The following is a 13159-nucleotide window of genomic DNA, read 5'->3' as shown; positions in this document are numbered from 1 at the left end:
CCCCATTCACCACCCGGCTGCTCTACTGTTATGGATTTCCGCCAGTGGTTTGTTGAAGCTTCTCGGATTTTGGAATATGACGTTTATACTTCATGTATAAACGAGATTCGGGGATTGTACCGTTCACGGAGTGGTTCTGTGAGTACTCGTCTGCCAGGGATGGAAGAGTACCTATCTTGTGAGTAGAACCTTCTGAAGAAGAGGTTCCTACGGGAATTGAAGAGGGAAAGCCAATTGATGATTCTCCCGAAGAAAAGACAACTGAGGAGATTCCTGTAGAAGAGCCTGCTCCTAAACCTCGTTCTTTAAGATCAGGTAAGAAGGCTCTTTCTGCTGCCGAGCAAGGTGAGTATGATAGGAGAATTCGTAAGCGGATACCTGTCATGGCCAAGAATTCCAAGAGGGCCAAATTAATGGGGGATGCGATGAAGTCTGCGCTCGTTGAGCATTTTACTGACGGAGAGGACGAAATGCCCCAATCGATTCCCTCGGTTCCTGAGGACGATAGGGCTGGAGAGGGCCCTTCTTCTGAAGTTGCTCCAACACCTGTTCAGGATGATCATACGGATCCAATCTATCCAACTCTTCCTCCTCCACGCTCAAGGGCTCTGAAGAAATCAATTGATGAACTGGAACGTTGGATGCAAACAATTATTAATATGGTCAGTGTTGAGGGGGCTTCTCTTGAAGACTGTAAATCCATCTTGAGCCAATGTTTGGACGACATCAAGGCCAAAGGGGATGCATCCTGGACTGAGCACTGCCAGGGTGGGATCACTCTTTTGATGGCAGAATTGACAGCTTTCAGGGAGTTACAGCGCGCCAATTTAGATTCTGAAGTGGAGCCGGCTCTTTCCTTGGCGATAATCTCGAGAGCGCAGGACTCTTCGCAAGGACCTGTCTGATAAAAAGGCCCGCATATCAGCTTTAAGGAAGCGACACTCTAAAGCATATGCTAAAATCAAACGTGTTGCTTCTGATATCCGCGGTATTGAAGAGACTATCGCTCGATTAGAAGCCGAGTTGGACCAGAAGAAAGCCCAATTGGCCCACTATGAGGATGTCAGGAAAGAGCTTGAGCATAAAAGTGGCCAAATCTATACGAAATTTTGCCGTTTCCACGCAGCTGAGCGGACTCGTAAGGACATTGTTACTACCCTTCCTATTGAAGCAGAACTCAGAAAGGAGATCGAGGGACAAGTCCGAGCGGCTCACCGGGAGAAACTCTTTGCCTTCAAGTCTAGGCTAAAAACCCTCAAGTTAATGAAGCCTGATGTTTAGCTCTTGACCTGTTCTTGATTAAGGAATTTTGTATTGTCATCATTTTGTGTTTAGATTAACAACATTGAATGAAAACGATATCACTTTTGCTCTTTATCGTCTTTTTTTTTGCTGCAATCTGGTTCAAGACAATAGAAAATAATGCAAGTGCTATCGAAATCCCCTTTATTATTTATGTAGAATAATTCCATCAAATTACAATCGTCAGAGGTATAGTGTTAACATGACGAAATACAAGATAGAATTACACTATGAATGGGCAACCCCCAGCCTGATTTGGTTGGGGTTTAAGGGGCCTACATGATTTACGGGAAGTATCTCTTAAGAAACTTCCCATTAATTGGCATCATGAGCCTGTCTCCTTCTTGATTGATGAGGCGGTATGCTCCGTTCGAACCATGGGTCGTCTGTTGGCCAAAACTAGATCGCCTTTCTTGAAAATCCGTTCCTTAACCTTTTTGTTGTAGGCTTTGGAAATACGGGCTTGATACAACTCGATCTGTTGTTGAGCTTGAAGTCGCTTGCCGTCTAGGGCTTCAAGTTCTTGCAGACGCCGTTGATGTTTTTCTTCTTCTGTTAGCCCGGTTGTAATAGCAACTCTCAGAGAAGGGATCTGGATTTCCAATGGCAATACAGCCTCGCAACCGTATACCAAAGAAAAATGTGTGGCTCTTGTAGAGGTCTTTACTGTGGTGCGATAAGCCCACAGACATTCACCAAGTCTTTCATCCCAACCGCGCCGGCTCTTGGAAATAAACTTTTTGAGAAGCTTCACTATGGTTTTGTTGAAAGCTTCTGCAAGACCATTTGCTGGCGGATAATAAACACTTTGGATTCTAAATTTGTCACAGAATCTCTGAAACCCAAGGCTGACGAATTGTGTCCCGTTGTCGTGAACTATTCGTCCTTGGACTCCAAAGCGATAGATGACGTGATGTTTGATGAACTTGATCACGTTTGAAGTCTTGACTTCTTTCAACGGGACTGCCTCCGCCCATTTGGAGAAATAGTCGGTCACAGCTAGAATGAACCGGTGTCCTTTGGACGTCGGAGGGGAAATCGGTCCCACGATATCCATACCCCACATTTCGAATGGCCAAGTCGCTGACGTGGGGTGTAAGTTTCCTGGTGCCTGATGGATGAAGTCCCCATGAATTTGGCATGCGTGAAAACGTTTAGCGTAGTCAACTGCGTCTGAAAACATCTTCGGCCAATAATAGCCGATTCGTCGGAGGCGATCTCCTAATTTGGCTCCGGGCTGATGATCTCCGCACATTCCGCCGTGAGCTTCCTTGAGGGCTTCTGTCGCTTCCTTTCAGGAAAGGCATCGAAGTAAGACTCCATCATGTGATTTACGATACAGGACTTGAGAAACTGCATCGTAATAGAAATGGAGGGCTTTTCGTTTAATTGCAGCCGCTTCCTTAGGATCATCAGGCAGAATTCTATATAGGGCATAGTCGATATACGGGAACCGCCAATCCCTAGATTCGAACTCCATAAATGTCGTACAGACTTCTCTTAACGTCGTCTCGTATGAGTTTTCCTCTGTAGGAATTTTGGAAAAGTATAGCTTACGTCCCATGACAGGAATCGTTGTTTCGACCTCTGGTGGCAAGGCTAGGGAAGTTGCCAAAGAGGCTAAAGCATCGGCATATGCATTCCGAGCTCTTGGCACGTATTCGATAAAGAAGCCTTCGAACTTTTGAGCCTGCTCTAGCACTGCGAAGTAATACGGGATCAAATCCTCATGACGTACTTCATATTCTCCTCGGACTTGATTAACGATGAGCTGAGAGTCACCGTAAGCCTCGAGGTGCTGAATATTAAGTTCTTCAGCACATTGCATTCCTAATAGCAGAGCATTATACTCGGCTACGTTGTTGGTGCAAGGTTCGATTAAAGAGAATCCCCTGGGGATTACGTGGCCGTTCGGAGAGATTAACACTCGGAGTAGAGACAGTCTACTCGAGTGGCGCATATCGCCTAGTCACCAAGGACGGCGACCGGCTTATGATGCCGATAAACGGCAAGTTCCTGAAAAAATACTATCCTTAGTATCTTCAGGATAACCAATGTATCGGGAAGTTCCCAGAAGAATACCACATGGGGTATTCTTAGGGATAACCCAACCATTGTAGTATTGATGAATAAGAAATCCACGTTCGAACTCCGAATGTCAGAATGTTTCTTCTTATTATTATCAAAATTGCTCCATGAGATAGCTCTCACATATAACAGGAATGGCTTTCCTGATATAGGGGCCACGAGAACTGGCGGTTGAGTAAGATATCTCTTAATCTCCTCAAATGCTTTTTGACATTATCCATCCCAAACAAAGGATACTCCTTTCGTCATGAGCTTAGAGAAAGGTTGGCAGCGCCCTGAAAGATTTGATATGAATCTTCGAATGTAGGCTAGTCTGCCTTGCAAACCTCTGAGCTCTTTGAGATTCTTCGGAGGTGGCATGTCTTGGATGGCACGCACTTTTTCTGGATCAAGGGAGATTCCCTTGGAAGTAACGATAAATCCTAGGAATTTTCCGCTTGAAACTCCGAGAAATGATTTTGTCGGATTCATCTTCAGCTGATGTGCTCGCATGATTTCGAACATTGTCTTCAGATCTGCAAGATGATCGTCTTTACATTGGCTCTTTACTGCTATGTCATCAACGTAGCACTCGATCTTCTTTCGTAGGTGTTCGTGAAAGATTGTGTTCATTGCACGTTGATAAGTCGCACCTGCATTTTTCAGGCCGAAGGGCATCACTGTGTAGCAATACACCCCCAGTGGTGTTCTAAAAGCAGTATGTTTTTCATCGTCCGGGTGCATCTTGATTTGATTGTACCCAGAGAATCCGTCCATGAAAGACATCCTTTCATACCTGCAGGTGTTGTCAATCATAACATCCGTGATGGGGAGTGGGAATTCGTCTTTCGGACAGGCGGCATTGAGATTGCGGAAATCGATGCATATCCGGACTTTACCGTTCTTCTTGGGAACTAGAACAATGTTGGTAACCCAGTCAGGGTGTTGTTCTTCCCTAACAAAACCTGAGTCTATAAGCTTTTTAACTTCTGACTCAATTGATTCCATGATCTCTGGACGAAACTTGCGTTGTTGTTGTTTAACGGGTTTCGCGTCCGGATCAATGTTGAGACGGTGCATGGCAACCTTCGGGTCAAGGACGGGCATATCTTCATAGTTCCAAGCGAAAACATCTATATATTCTCGGATGAGAGATATAAGGTCTTCTTTTTCGGATGATGACAAGTCTTCAGCTATGAATATGGGCTTAGGATCATGTTCATCTCCCATGTTGACCTGGATTACTTTATCTTCAGTGGGCGGTTCGCGTTGTTCGAAACGCATATCCCACAGGATATTGAGACGCTTGATCCAAGGATCATCGGTCGATTCCAATAATTCCTCGTCACCCCCTACGTCTTTATCTGGATGACTAGTTGAAACCATGTTCACAGTCAAGTTTTTAAAGAAGGGTCCAACGCTGATGTCGGACTCGTATGACGATATTCCGGATGATTGGTCATGACGTAAGTAATTACTGATTACGCTTTCCGAGGCGGGGGGAGGCGTGACGTAACCCACGCCTCTTCCGGTTTTTTGATAATAATCTGGCGGTTTTCCTTCAGGAGTGAGAGACATCCGGATCGGTGTTCGTCTTCCCTTCCTGAAGTTCAGACCCTGTTTCTCATTAAAGTTATACCCCATTTGTTTCATTAAGTATATAGAATTGGGTTCATGGTAATGGAATTGGGGGACTCCGTCGTCTTCCTCTGAACTTCCTCGTTTGAGTTGTTCGGGTTTGACTTTACCAAAACAGATCGGCTTCTGCCCTTTCCTTTTGGATGGGACTTTGAAGAAAGCATTCTGTGCATCTTCTGCTTCTTCATCTGAAGCAAAGAATGATTGGATTGGCAAGGTGAACGACGCCTCTGTGAACAGTACGTGCCATGGGTTGGTACCTGCACTAGAATCATTCTCTATTTGTTTATTTTTAAGAGAGACATCACGCAAGTACGCTAAAATGGAATCTTCATTAATGAACCACTCGCCCTCGCTCGGTACATCATTATTACTCTCACCCTGACCCATTACATCAAAGTTTAACTCCCAAGGACAATCTTCATCGGGATCTGGTTCGATGTCAGCTTCATTACCGCTGTCCACATCTTCTTTCTCCTGGGATTCCAGATAGAAGACGGAGTCGGTATGGAAGTTTTCCACCCCTCGGAAGGGGTATTTTTCTGCAATCAAGGTTCTGACTTCGCCCTCGTCATTGGCGTACTTCATAACCTGATGCAAAGTAGATGGGACAATGCGGTTTGCATGTATCCATGGTCGTCCTAGCAAAAGGTTGTAGGACGTGTCCGCATCTATGATGTAGCATACTACTTCAGACTTAAGATCTCCGATCTGACATCTGAGTTTGATCTTTCCCAGGGGTCGGGTGCTGTTTGCATTGAACCCGAAGACAGTAGTCTGGGTGGTGTGCAGTCGATGCATAGGAATCCCTAAGACCTGCATGACCCTGTAAGGCATGATGCTGAGCGCTGAGCCTGGGTCAACTTGAACACGACTGATTTCAGAGGACCCGATATACCCTGTGTAGTATAGTGGTCGGTCGTGTTCGTGTTTGACTTGCATATCTTCCTGAGTGAATGATATGCATGGTAGACTTCGCGCTGCTTGTAGGCATTGCAGACAAAGTTGATCTTCAGAAGCTTCGGGAGTCGGAGTTACTTGAGTAATGAAGCTCTCCGTATTCTTCAAAGCTTCGATTAGAGCTTCCTTGGTGGATCTGGACAACCTTAGGAGCTCGTATAAAGTAATTCTGACCGGTATGTTGGCCAACTGCGTCATGACGTTGAATTGGAAGGGAGCGCTCGACTCTCCGGATTCTTGGTGGAGATTTTTGTTGAATCGGAGCTCCTTCTGCTTTCCTTTGTCAACTGGCTTTTTCGGGGCAGAACCCCCAGCGTCTTGGGGCTGTTCTTCAGCTTCTGGAGCGTTCTGGCCATAATCCCTCAAGTAAGCTTTTCCTGACCGAGTGCCAGGATTGCCTTCTGGGTATGCTGCTAGGACAATCCTCTCCTCTTCTGAATCGGTAAGAGGTTTGAGGTGGTCATCATTTTCAGTAATGGAGGGGCTAATCGTGTTAGAAGACTTAGCCTTGCCTCCTCTCTTTCCAGACGAGGTGCTCATCCACTGTTGATCTCCTAGCATGTCAGGGTGGACCCACATGATTTCCCCTTTTGGGGTAGTGAGGGGCACCAACCCCCTGTCCTTCTGACTATGCAGGTCATCGTTCTTCAGACGCATTTCTCCCTTACGAATGGGGACGACGCCGTTCACCGTTACCACCGGGGGAAAGTCACCGAATTGGACCGCTATCATATTAGTTGATACGGTCTTCTGCTCCGGCTTCAAGGTGAGTACATTAGCATTCACCAAATTCTGCAAGATGTCTTTGAAGACATAACACTTTTTGGTAGGATGTCCAAGGAATCTGTGATAATGACAATAGTTGGGGTCATCCACTTTCCCTGCTTCATCCGACTTCCTGATCTCAGGCAATTGCAGCTTGTTGTTCTTTCGAAGCAATTGGAATAAGGTATCCACATGCTCCTCTTTGAACGAATACTGCTTGGGCGTTCTTTGCTGATTTGGTGCCTTGCCTTACTTATTCGGCAGTGGTACCCACGTGTAATCGGCTGCCAAAGTCTCCTTTCCCTTAGACCGCTGGGCATTTTGCTGATTGCGTTGCTGCTGCGGCTTGGGTTGTGGCACTTCTTTAGCTTTGACTCGCGCCACTATCTCTTCAGCTTGTTCTCCTTGTGAAACTAGTTATCTCCAGGAGCGACATTCTTCCACCCCCATTTGAGCAAGGAGCTGGGTCTGCAGGTTGTGCCTGCAAGTTTCAACCAGAGTTGATTGGGTCATACCTAAGGGGCATCGTAATGCCATGCTGCAGAATCTCTCCACATAGGCCTTGATGGACTCTCCCTTCCTCTGCTTGGTGGCGAGAAGAGTTAGGACTGAGACCTCCGTATCGTCCTCAAAGAACCTGGCTAAGAATAGCCTTTCCAGGTCTACCCATTTCTGGATAGATCCACGTCCTCAAAGAACCTGGCTAAGAATAGCCTTTCCAGGTCTACCCATTTCTGGATAGATCCAGCAGGCAGCTTCATGAACCATTCGAAATGGATAGATCCAGCAGGCAGCTTCATGAACCATTCGAAAGCTACACCTTTAAGAGTGCCAATAAACAAGCACGTCAGGATGGCGTCGTTTGCTACCACATCCCCAGTTTGGGATTTGAAGTAGTAGATGTACTGATTCGGCGATCCTGTGCCATCAAACGGTTGTAAGGTAGGGGCCTTAAATTTTGGTGGGTAGGGAGCTGTATCCCACTCAGCAGGGTAAGGCCGCACTACTCCCTCTTCGCGGAGCTCGCTTCGGTTGGCGATTGCGTTGAGGCGAGCCTCCAGTTCGTCCACCTTGGTGGATTGAGGGTGCAGTTCTTTTTCCATCTCCCTCTCACCTTCTGAGGAGGATCATAGTTGATGAGTCTCACGATCTGAATGTTCGGTCGCTTTTTGCTTTCCCTTTGAAGTTGTTCTCCGGGAAGATTCAGGTTTGTGGCCTTTTTCAGCAATAAGTTGGGCCATCATATCCTTTAATTGGAGAAGTGTCTCCTGCTGCGCCTGGAGCATGACATGATGTTCGTCTACTCTTTTGGCTATATCTTCATGGTTCCCTGTTATGTAAACGGAGACCCTGCGTGCGACAACGGAACTTGAAGATTGGGATTCGGCAACTGCCGAATGTTCATCGTCGGAAACAACACCCTTGGCCAATCTTTGATAATTAACCGGAGGGATAGCTCCTGTCTGAGTCCGAGTATTCTGATATACTCCTTCGAATTGGTCACAAATTTCCCTAACAGTTGGGGAGTGACTTTTCTGGGACTCATCGGAATCAGTATGCGAGGCCTTCCCTCGACCGATCATGTTGATAGTGACGAGGGTATTCCGCTTCAGCTGTCTTCTTCCTGTAGCGGCGTTGTCGTTTGGCAGGCCTAACGACGTTCGTCAATCTGTCGAATACGGACTGCCGAGGTGCGGATGCACAACAAGGGCATTCTGACAGAACTGCCGAGATAAGCCTCTCACATTGACATGAGTGAGCTGCTTGTGCTGTTGATTTTTCTCTCGACAACAATTCCCGCAGATCAGGAACTTGAGAGGAAACTTTCCCCGGACTTGGAGGTGGAGATGAAACCCCCTGCCCTTGGGTAGGTGAAATTGGTTCTCGTTGAACGTGGATTTTGAAGCCACGCTGACTCTTCTGAACCTGACGGACCTCTTGAAGATCGCGTTCTTGAAGGATAACGCGAGGGTCGCGTTTAGCTTTGGAGACGTTAGGCCGAGGCTTACGTTTAAATGATGAAACTGACCCCTGAGGGTCATGTTTTGGTTGAACGCGCCCTTGAGGGTCGCGTTTAGGTTGAACGCGCCCCTGAGGGTCGCGTTTAGTTTGAACACACCCCTGGGGGTCGCGTTTAAGTTGAACGCTTCCCTGAGGGTCGCGTTTAAGTTGAACGCTCCCCTGAGGGTCGCGTTTGAGTGATGAAACAGACTCCTGAGAGTCATGTTCTATCGGAACGCGCCCCTGGGGGTCGCGTTTGGTTTTGGCAGCTCCGCTCTGAGGGCTGCGTTTTGAAGTAACAACGCGCCATTCAGGGTCGCGTTTCAGCTGTATAAGCCGAGGCTCATAGTCGGGCTCGTTGCCGCGAAGTGAACGTTCTCCTTTGGGAACGCTAGGCTCGGTTGGATTTTCAGAAACGCGGTCCTCGCGTTGGGTCAGCATTCGGCTCTTACGTAAGTGTGCTCGTCGTATGGATCTTCTCCGTCGGCGAGCGGCGTTCTTTTTGGCTTGTTTCAAAGCCTTAGCAGCAACGTCGCTGACGTTCACAGGGCCCGTTTCCTCCAAAGCTTTACATTTATATACTTGTTTGATTATCATTGTTCTTAAGCTAGATTTTATATTTGAGTTTAGTTTATTTGATTTGATTTACTCATTGTTACACACACCCACTTTGAGCTTATTGTATTTGCATACATAGTATAATAGGGTTGTGTTTGTTGGAAAAATTGCAAAGAAGAGAATAAAGAAAATTGACTTGGATTCCTTTGATCTCGATTACAACTTGATTACAAAAGAGGAGAGAACGAATTTGATTCTCTCCTTTGTTTAAAACTGGGTTCTTCTCGGTAGCGATGGAATGCCTCCTTCGATTGCTCGCGTCGAAATTGCTCTCCGTTGACGATCCGACCGTCTTCTATCTCGTGGGAACGATGAACTTCTGTGGAAAGTTTTATAAGTAACTCTTCAACGAGTTTAAGAACTCTGAACGAGTTAGAACTCTGTGAATAGAGTTGTTAGAACCGAAAATTCGGTTAATGATCAAGCTGTTATTCTGTTGTTGGAGAATCCTCTCAGATTTGATCTTCTGAGCTTGATTCAAAAATCCTATCTCCAAGGATTTTGCTGCTGTAGCTAACCCTTCGTGCGGTTGAGATCCTTCCGAATTTCCAAACCCGTGCGGTTCAGATCTGAAAAATCCGACCAGCTGGCCCTTATCTGTTTGAGAACTGAAAAATTTCCAACCTAAGCGGTTTAGATCTTCAGAATCCAACCTGTGCGGTTCAGATGCCAAAAATCCAACCTCTCGCCAGCCTCCTGTGGTCGATCTGAGCCAAGAAAATCGAACCTTTAACTCAGTTGAGTTTGTTGAGTTTTTATAGAGGGATAGGAGGTTGTAACTGACCCCTATATCCGCTCCTACGTGGGTGAACATCCCTCAGAATGTGGGATAAACGGTTTTGAAACCGTTCGACTCATGTTTGAACGAGTCAAACACCCATTCTGGCATTCAGAACCCAACTTCGTGTCTTAGGATTGAGACGCGAGGTTGGGTGTTAGCTGAACACCATTAAACGCGAGGGTCACTCGCGTTTAGCTTGTTGCTTGCTTGGAAACGCGGGGGTCAGTGTTGGTTGAACCCCTATGAACGCGAGGGTCGCTCACGTTTGGCTTGTGCCTTGGAGACATGGGGGTCGCCTGCCTTTCCATATTTGTAACGCGGGGATGACATCCGCGTTTCATAAGGAGCTTTTTGACTTGTAACTTCTTCTGTGAAGCATCGCAAGGACCGTTGTTCAGTAATCCTGGCTTCGGCTGTAGTGGACTGTGAAAGTCGTCAGATTGTAACCTTCACTGTAGATTATGAAGACTGCTGAATAGAGTTTTCATCAGTTGTCGGAAGTGTCGTTGAATTGTAACTCTTCTCGATCTATGTGAAAAGTCCTCTATTTGCCGCTTTTGATTGTCGACCCGAAAGCTATTTGATTGTAGCTTTCGTTGTGGGAGCTTGACGGGAATCAACATCCATAGTGTTTTGAAGATGAATATTTGCCCACAGCTCTCTACCAAGCAACTATTTGATTGTATGTTTCGATTGTCGGCGCGAAAGCTATTTGATTATAGCTTTCGTTGTGAGAGCTTGACGGGAATCAACTTCCATAGTGTCTTGAAGACGAATATTTGCCCACTGCTCTCTACCAAGCAACTCACCACCTAAGTCCAACCTTTTTTTTTTCTAAAATCATTACACTACTCATCAGCATCTCCAATAGTTGCTAATAATACTATTCATGCTGTTGTCGCAGCCGTCAAGATCAATCATCTCAGAAGTGAGGTCGTGTTTGTGGCGATTGTGGAGTTGCGGATGCAGTGATTGGGAAGTCGTCTGATTGTGACCTCCATTGTCGGAGCTTATTTGGATCAGCTATCTATTGTGATTTTTAGTATGGATTGGAGTTAGATCAGTTGGATGTGAAGACAGCATTTCTTCATGGTGATCTTGATGAAGAAATATATATGACTCAGCCATTGGGATTCCGAGCTGCAGGGAAAGATAAGTTGGTTTGCAAACTGAAGAAATCGCTATACGGTTTGAAGCAGTCTCCTCGACAGTGGTATAGGCGATTTGATGGTTTTATGCTTGGTCATTCGTACACTCGGAGCCAGTTTGATCCTTGCGTATATTTTCGTAAGTTGAAAGGAGGTGCGTACATTTATTTGTTGCTCTATGTCGATGACATGTTGGTTGCCTCTATTTCCAGGTCGGCTATAGATGAATTGAAAGTTCAGCTATCAAATGAGTTTGAGATGAAAGACTTGGGGGAGGCGAAGCGCATTTTAGGGATGGAGATCGGCAGAGACAAGAAGAAGGGCAGAATTTGTTTGACACAGGTGGCTTATTTGAAGAAGGTTCTACAGCGATTCCATGTTAGCATGGATACGAAGCCAGTTGGTGTACCTTTGGGAGCCCATTTGAAGCTTTCAGCTGGTCTTTCACCGAAGTCAGTTGAAGATCGTGAGTTGATGTCGAAGACTCCATATGCGAGTGCAGTTGGGAGCTTGATGTACGCGATGGTATGTACGAGACCAGATTTGTCACAGGCAGTAAGCATGGTTTCGAGATACATGCATGATCCAGGAGTGGGTCATTGGGACGCCGTGAAATGGATTTTGAGGTACGTTCGAGGTACGCTCAATGTTGGTTTAGTTTATGAGCGGGACACTAAAGGTGGGCAGCTATGCATTGGTTATGTTGATTCGGATTATGCCAGGGATTTGGATAAGCGCCGGTCTACGACGGGGTATGTGTTCACTTTGACCCGTGCGCCGGTGTGTTGGAGATGCACCTTACAGTCGACGGTGGCTTTGTCTACGACGGAGGCAGAGTATATGGCGGTTACGGAGGCTGTGAAGGAGGCTATTTAGCTTCGAGGACTTTTGGAGGAACTTGGTATATCGCAGAGGTCCGTTACTATTCATTATGATAGCATGAGTGCTATCTATTTGGCGAAGAATCAGGTTTTTCATGCGAAAACGAAGCATATTGACGTTCGTTATCCCTTCGTTCGGGATGTTCTTGAAGATGGCGGTGTGGAGATTGTTAAAGTCCACACGAAGGATAATCCGGCGGATATGCTCACTAAGGTGGTTCCGAGCAACAAGTTTGATCATTGTCGAAACTTATTGCACATTCGTGATTGTTGAGGCCGTTGGCGGCCATTTGGATGAACTACGTTCGGCTTGATTCCTTGGGCAAGAGGATACGTAGGCAGTCTTTCAGATGCAGCCGGTTTGGATTAGTTGATGGGGGTGAGATTGTTTTGACTCTCGTTCGGGTTCTCGACTTGTTGTGGATTGAGTTCGTACTGGACACAATAAGTTGGGACATTTGGATGCTATGGTGTCGGCTCAGTTTTGAAAAACTTCACCGAGGTGGAGAATTATGAACGAAGTGGGAGTGACCCACGTGAGGCAAACTTCACGTGAAGACTGAACCCAAATTACCAGGCCCACCCGACAATCAGCCTATATATGTTATTCGTTTCCTAGGGAAGTGTGGGAAAAAGGAGGAGATTTGTGAACTTTGGGCAGCCGCAATTGAGGTGCAAGGAACTTTGATTTTTCGGCTGTGATTTTTCTTCTCGACTTTGGTGAAAACGCACAGCAAAGAGTTTTGTGCGGCTGCGGAACAGAAGCAAACATCAGAGGCTTTTGTGCTTTTGTAGAGAGATATTGTGAGGGATTTGAGAGTTTGTTTGAGGGTTTAGTTTGTGAGTGATTGTAAACCCTATTTGTAATCTCTCCCTCTATTAGTAGATCTCCCCCCCTCCTTGCCCCGTGGACGTAGGCAATTTGCCGAACCACGTAAAAATTGATTGTACTGCTTTTGTGTGATTTGTAATAGCTTTTAGGATCCCTCGACAGGTCA

Source organism: Asparagus officinalis, chromosome 7 (genome assembly GCF_001876935.1).
Source record: "Asparagus officinalis chromosome 7, Aspof.V1, whole genome shotgun sequence".
NCBI lineage: Eukaryota > Viridiplantae > Streptophyta > Magnoliopsida > Asparagales > Asparagaceae > Asparagus > Asparagus officinalis.
The sequence above is the reverse complement of the archived record's forward strand: the minus strand, read 5'-3'. Positions refer to the sequence as shown.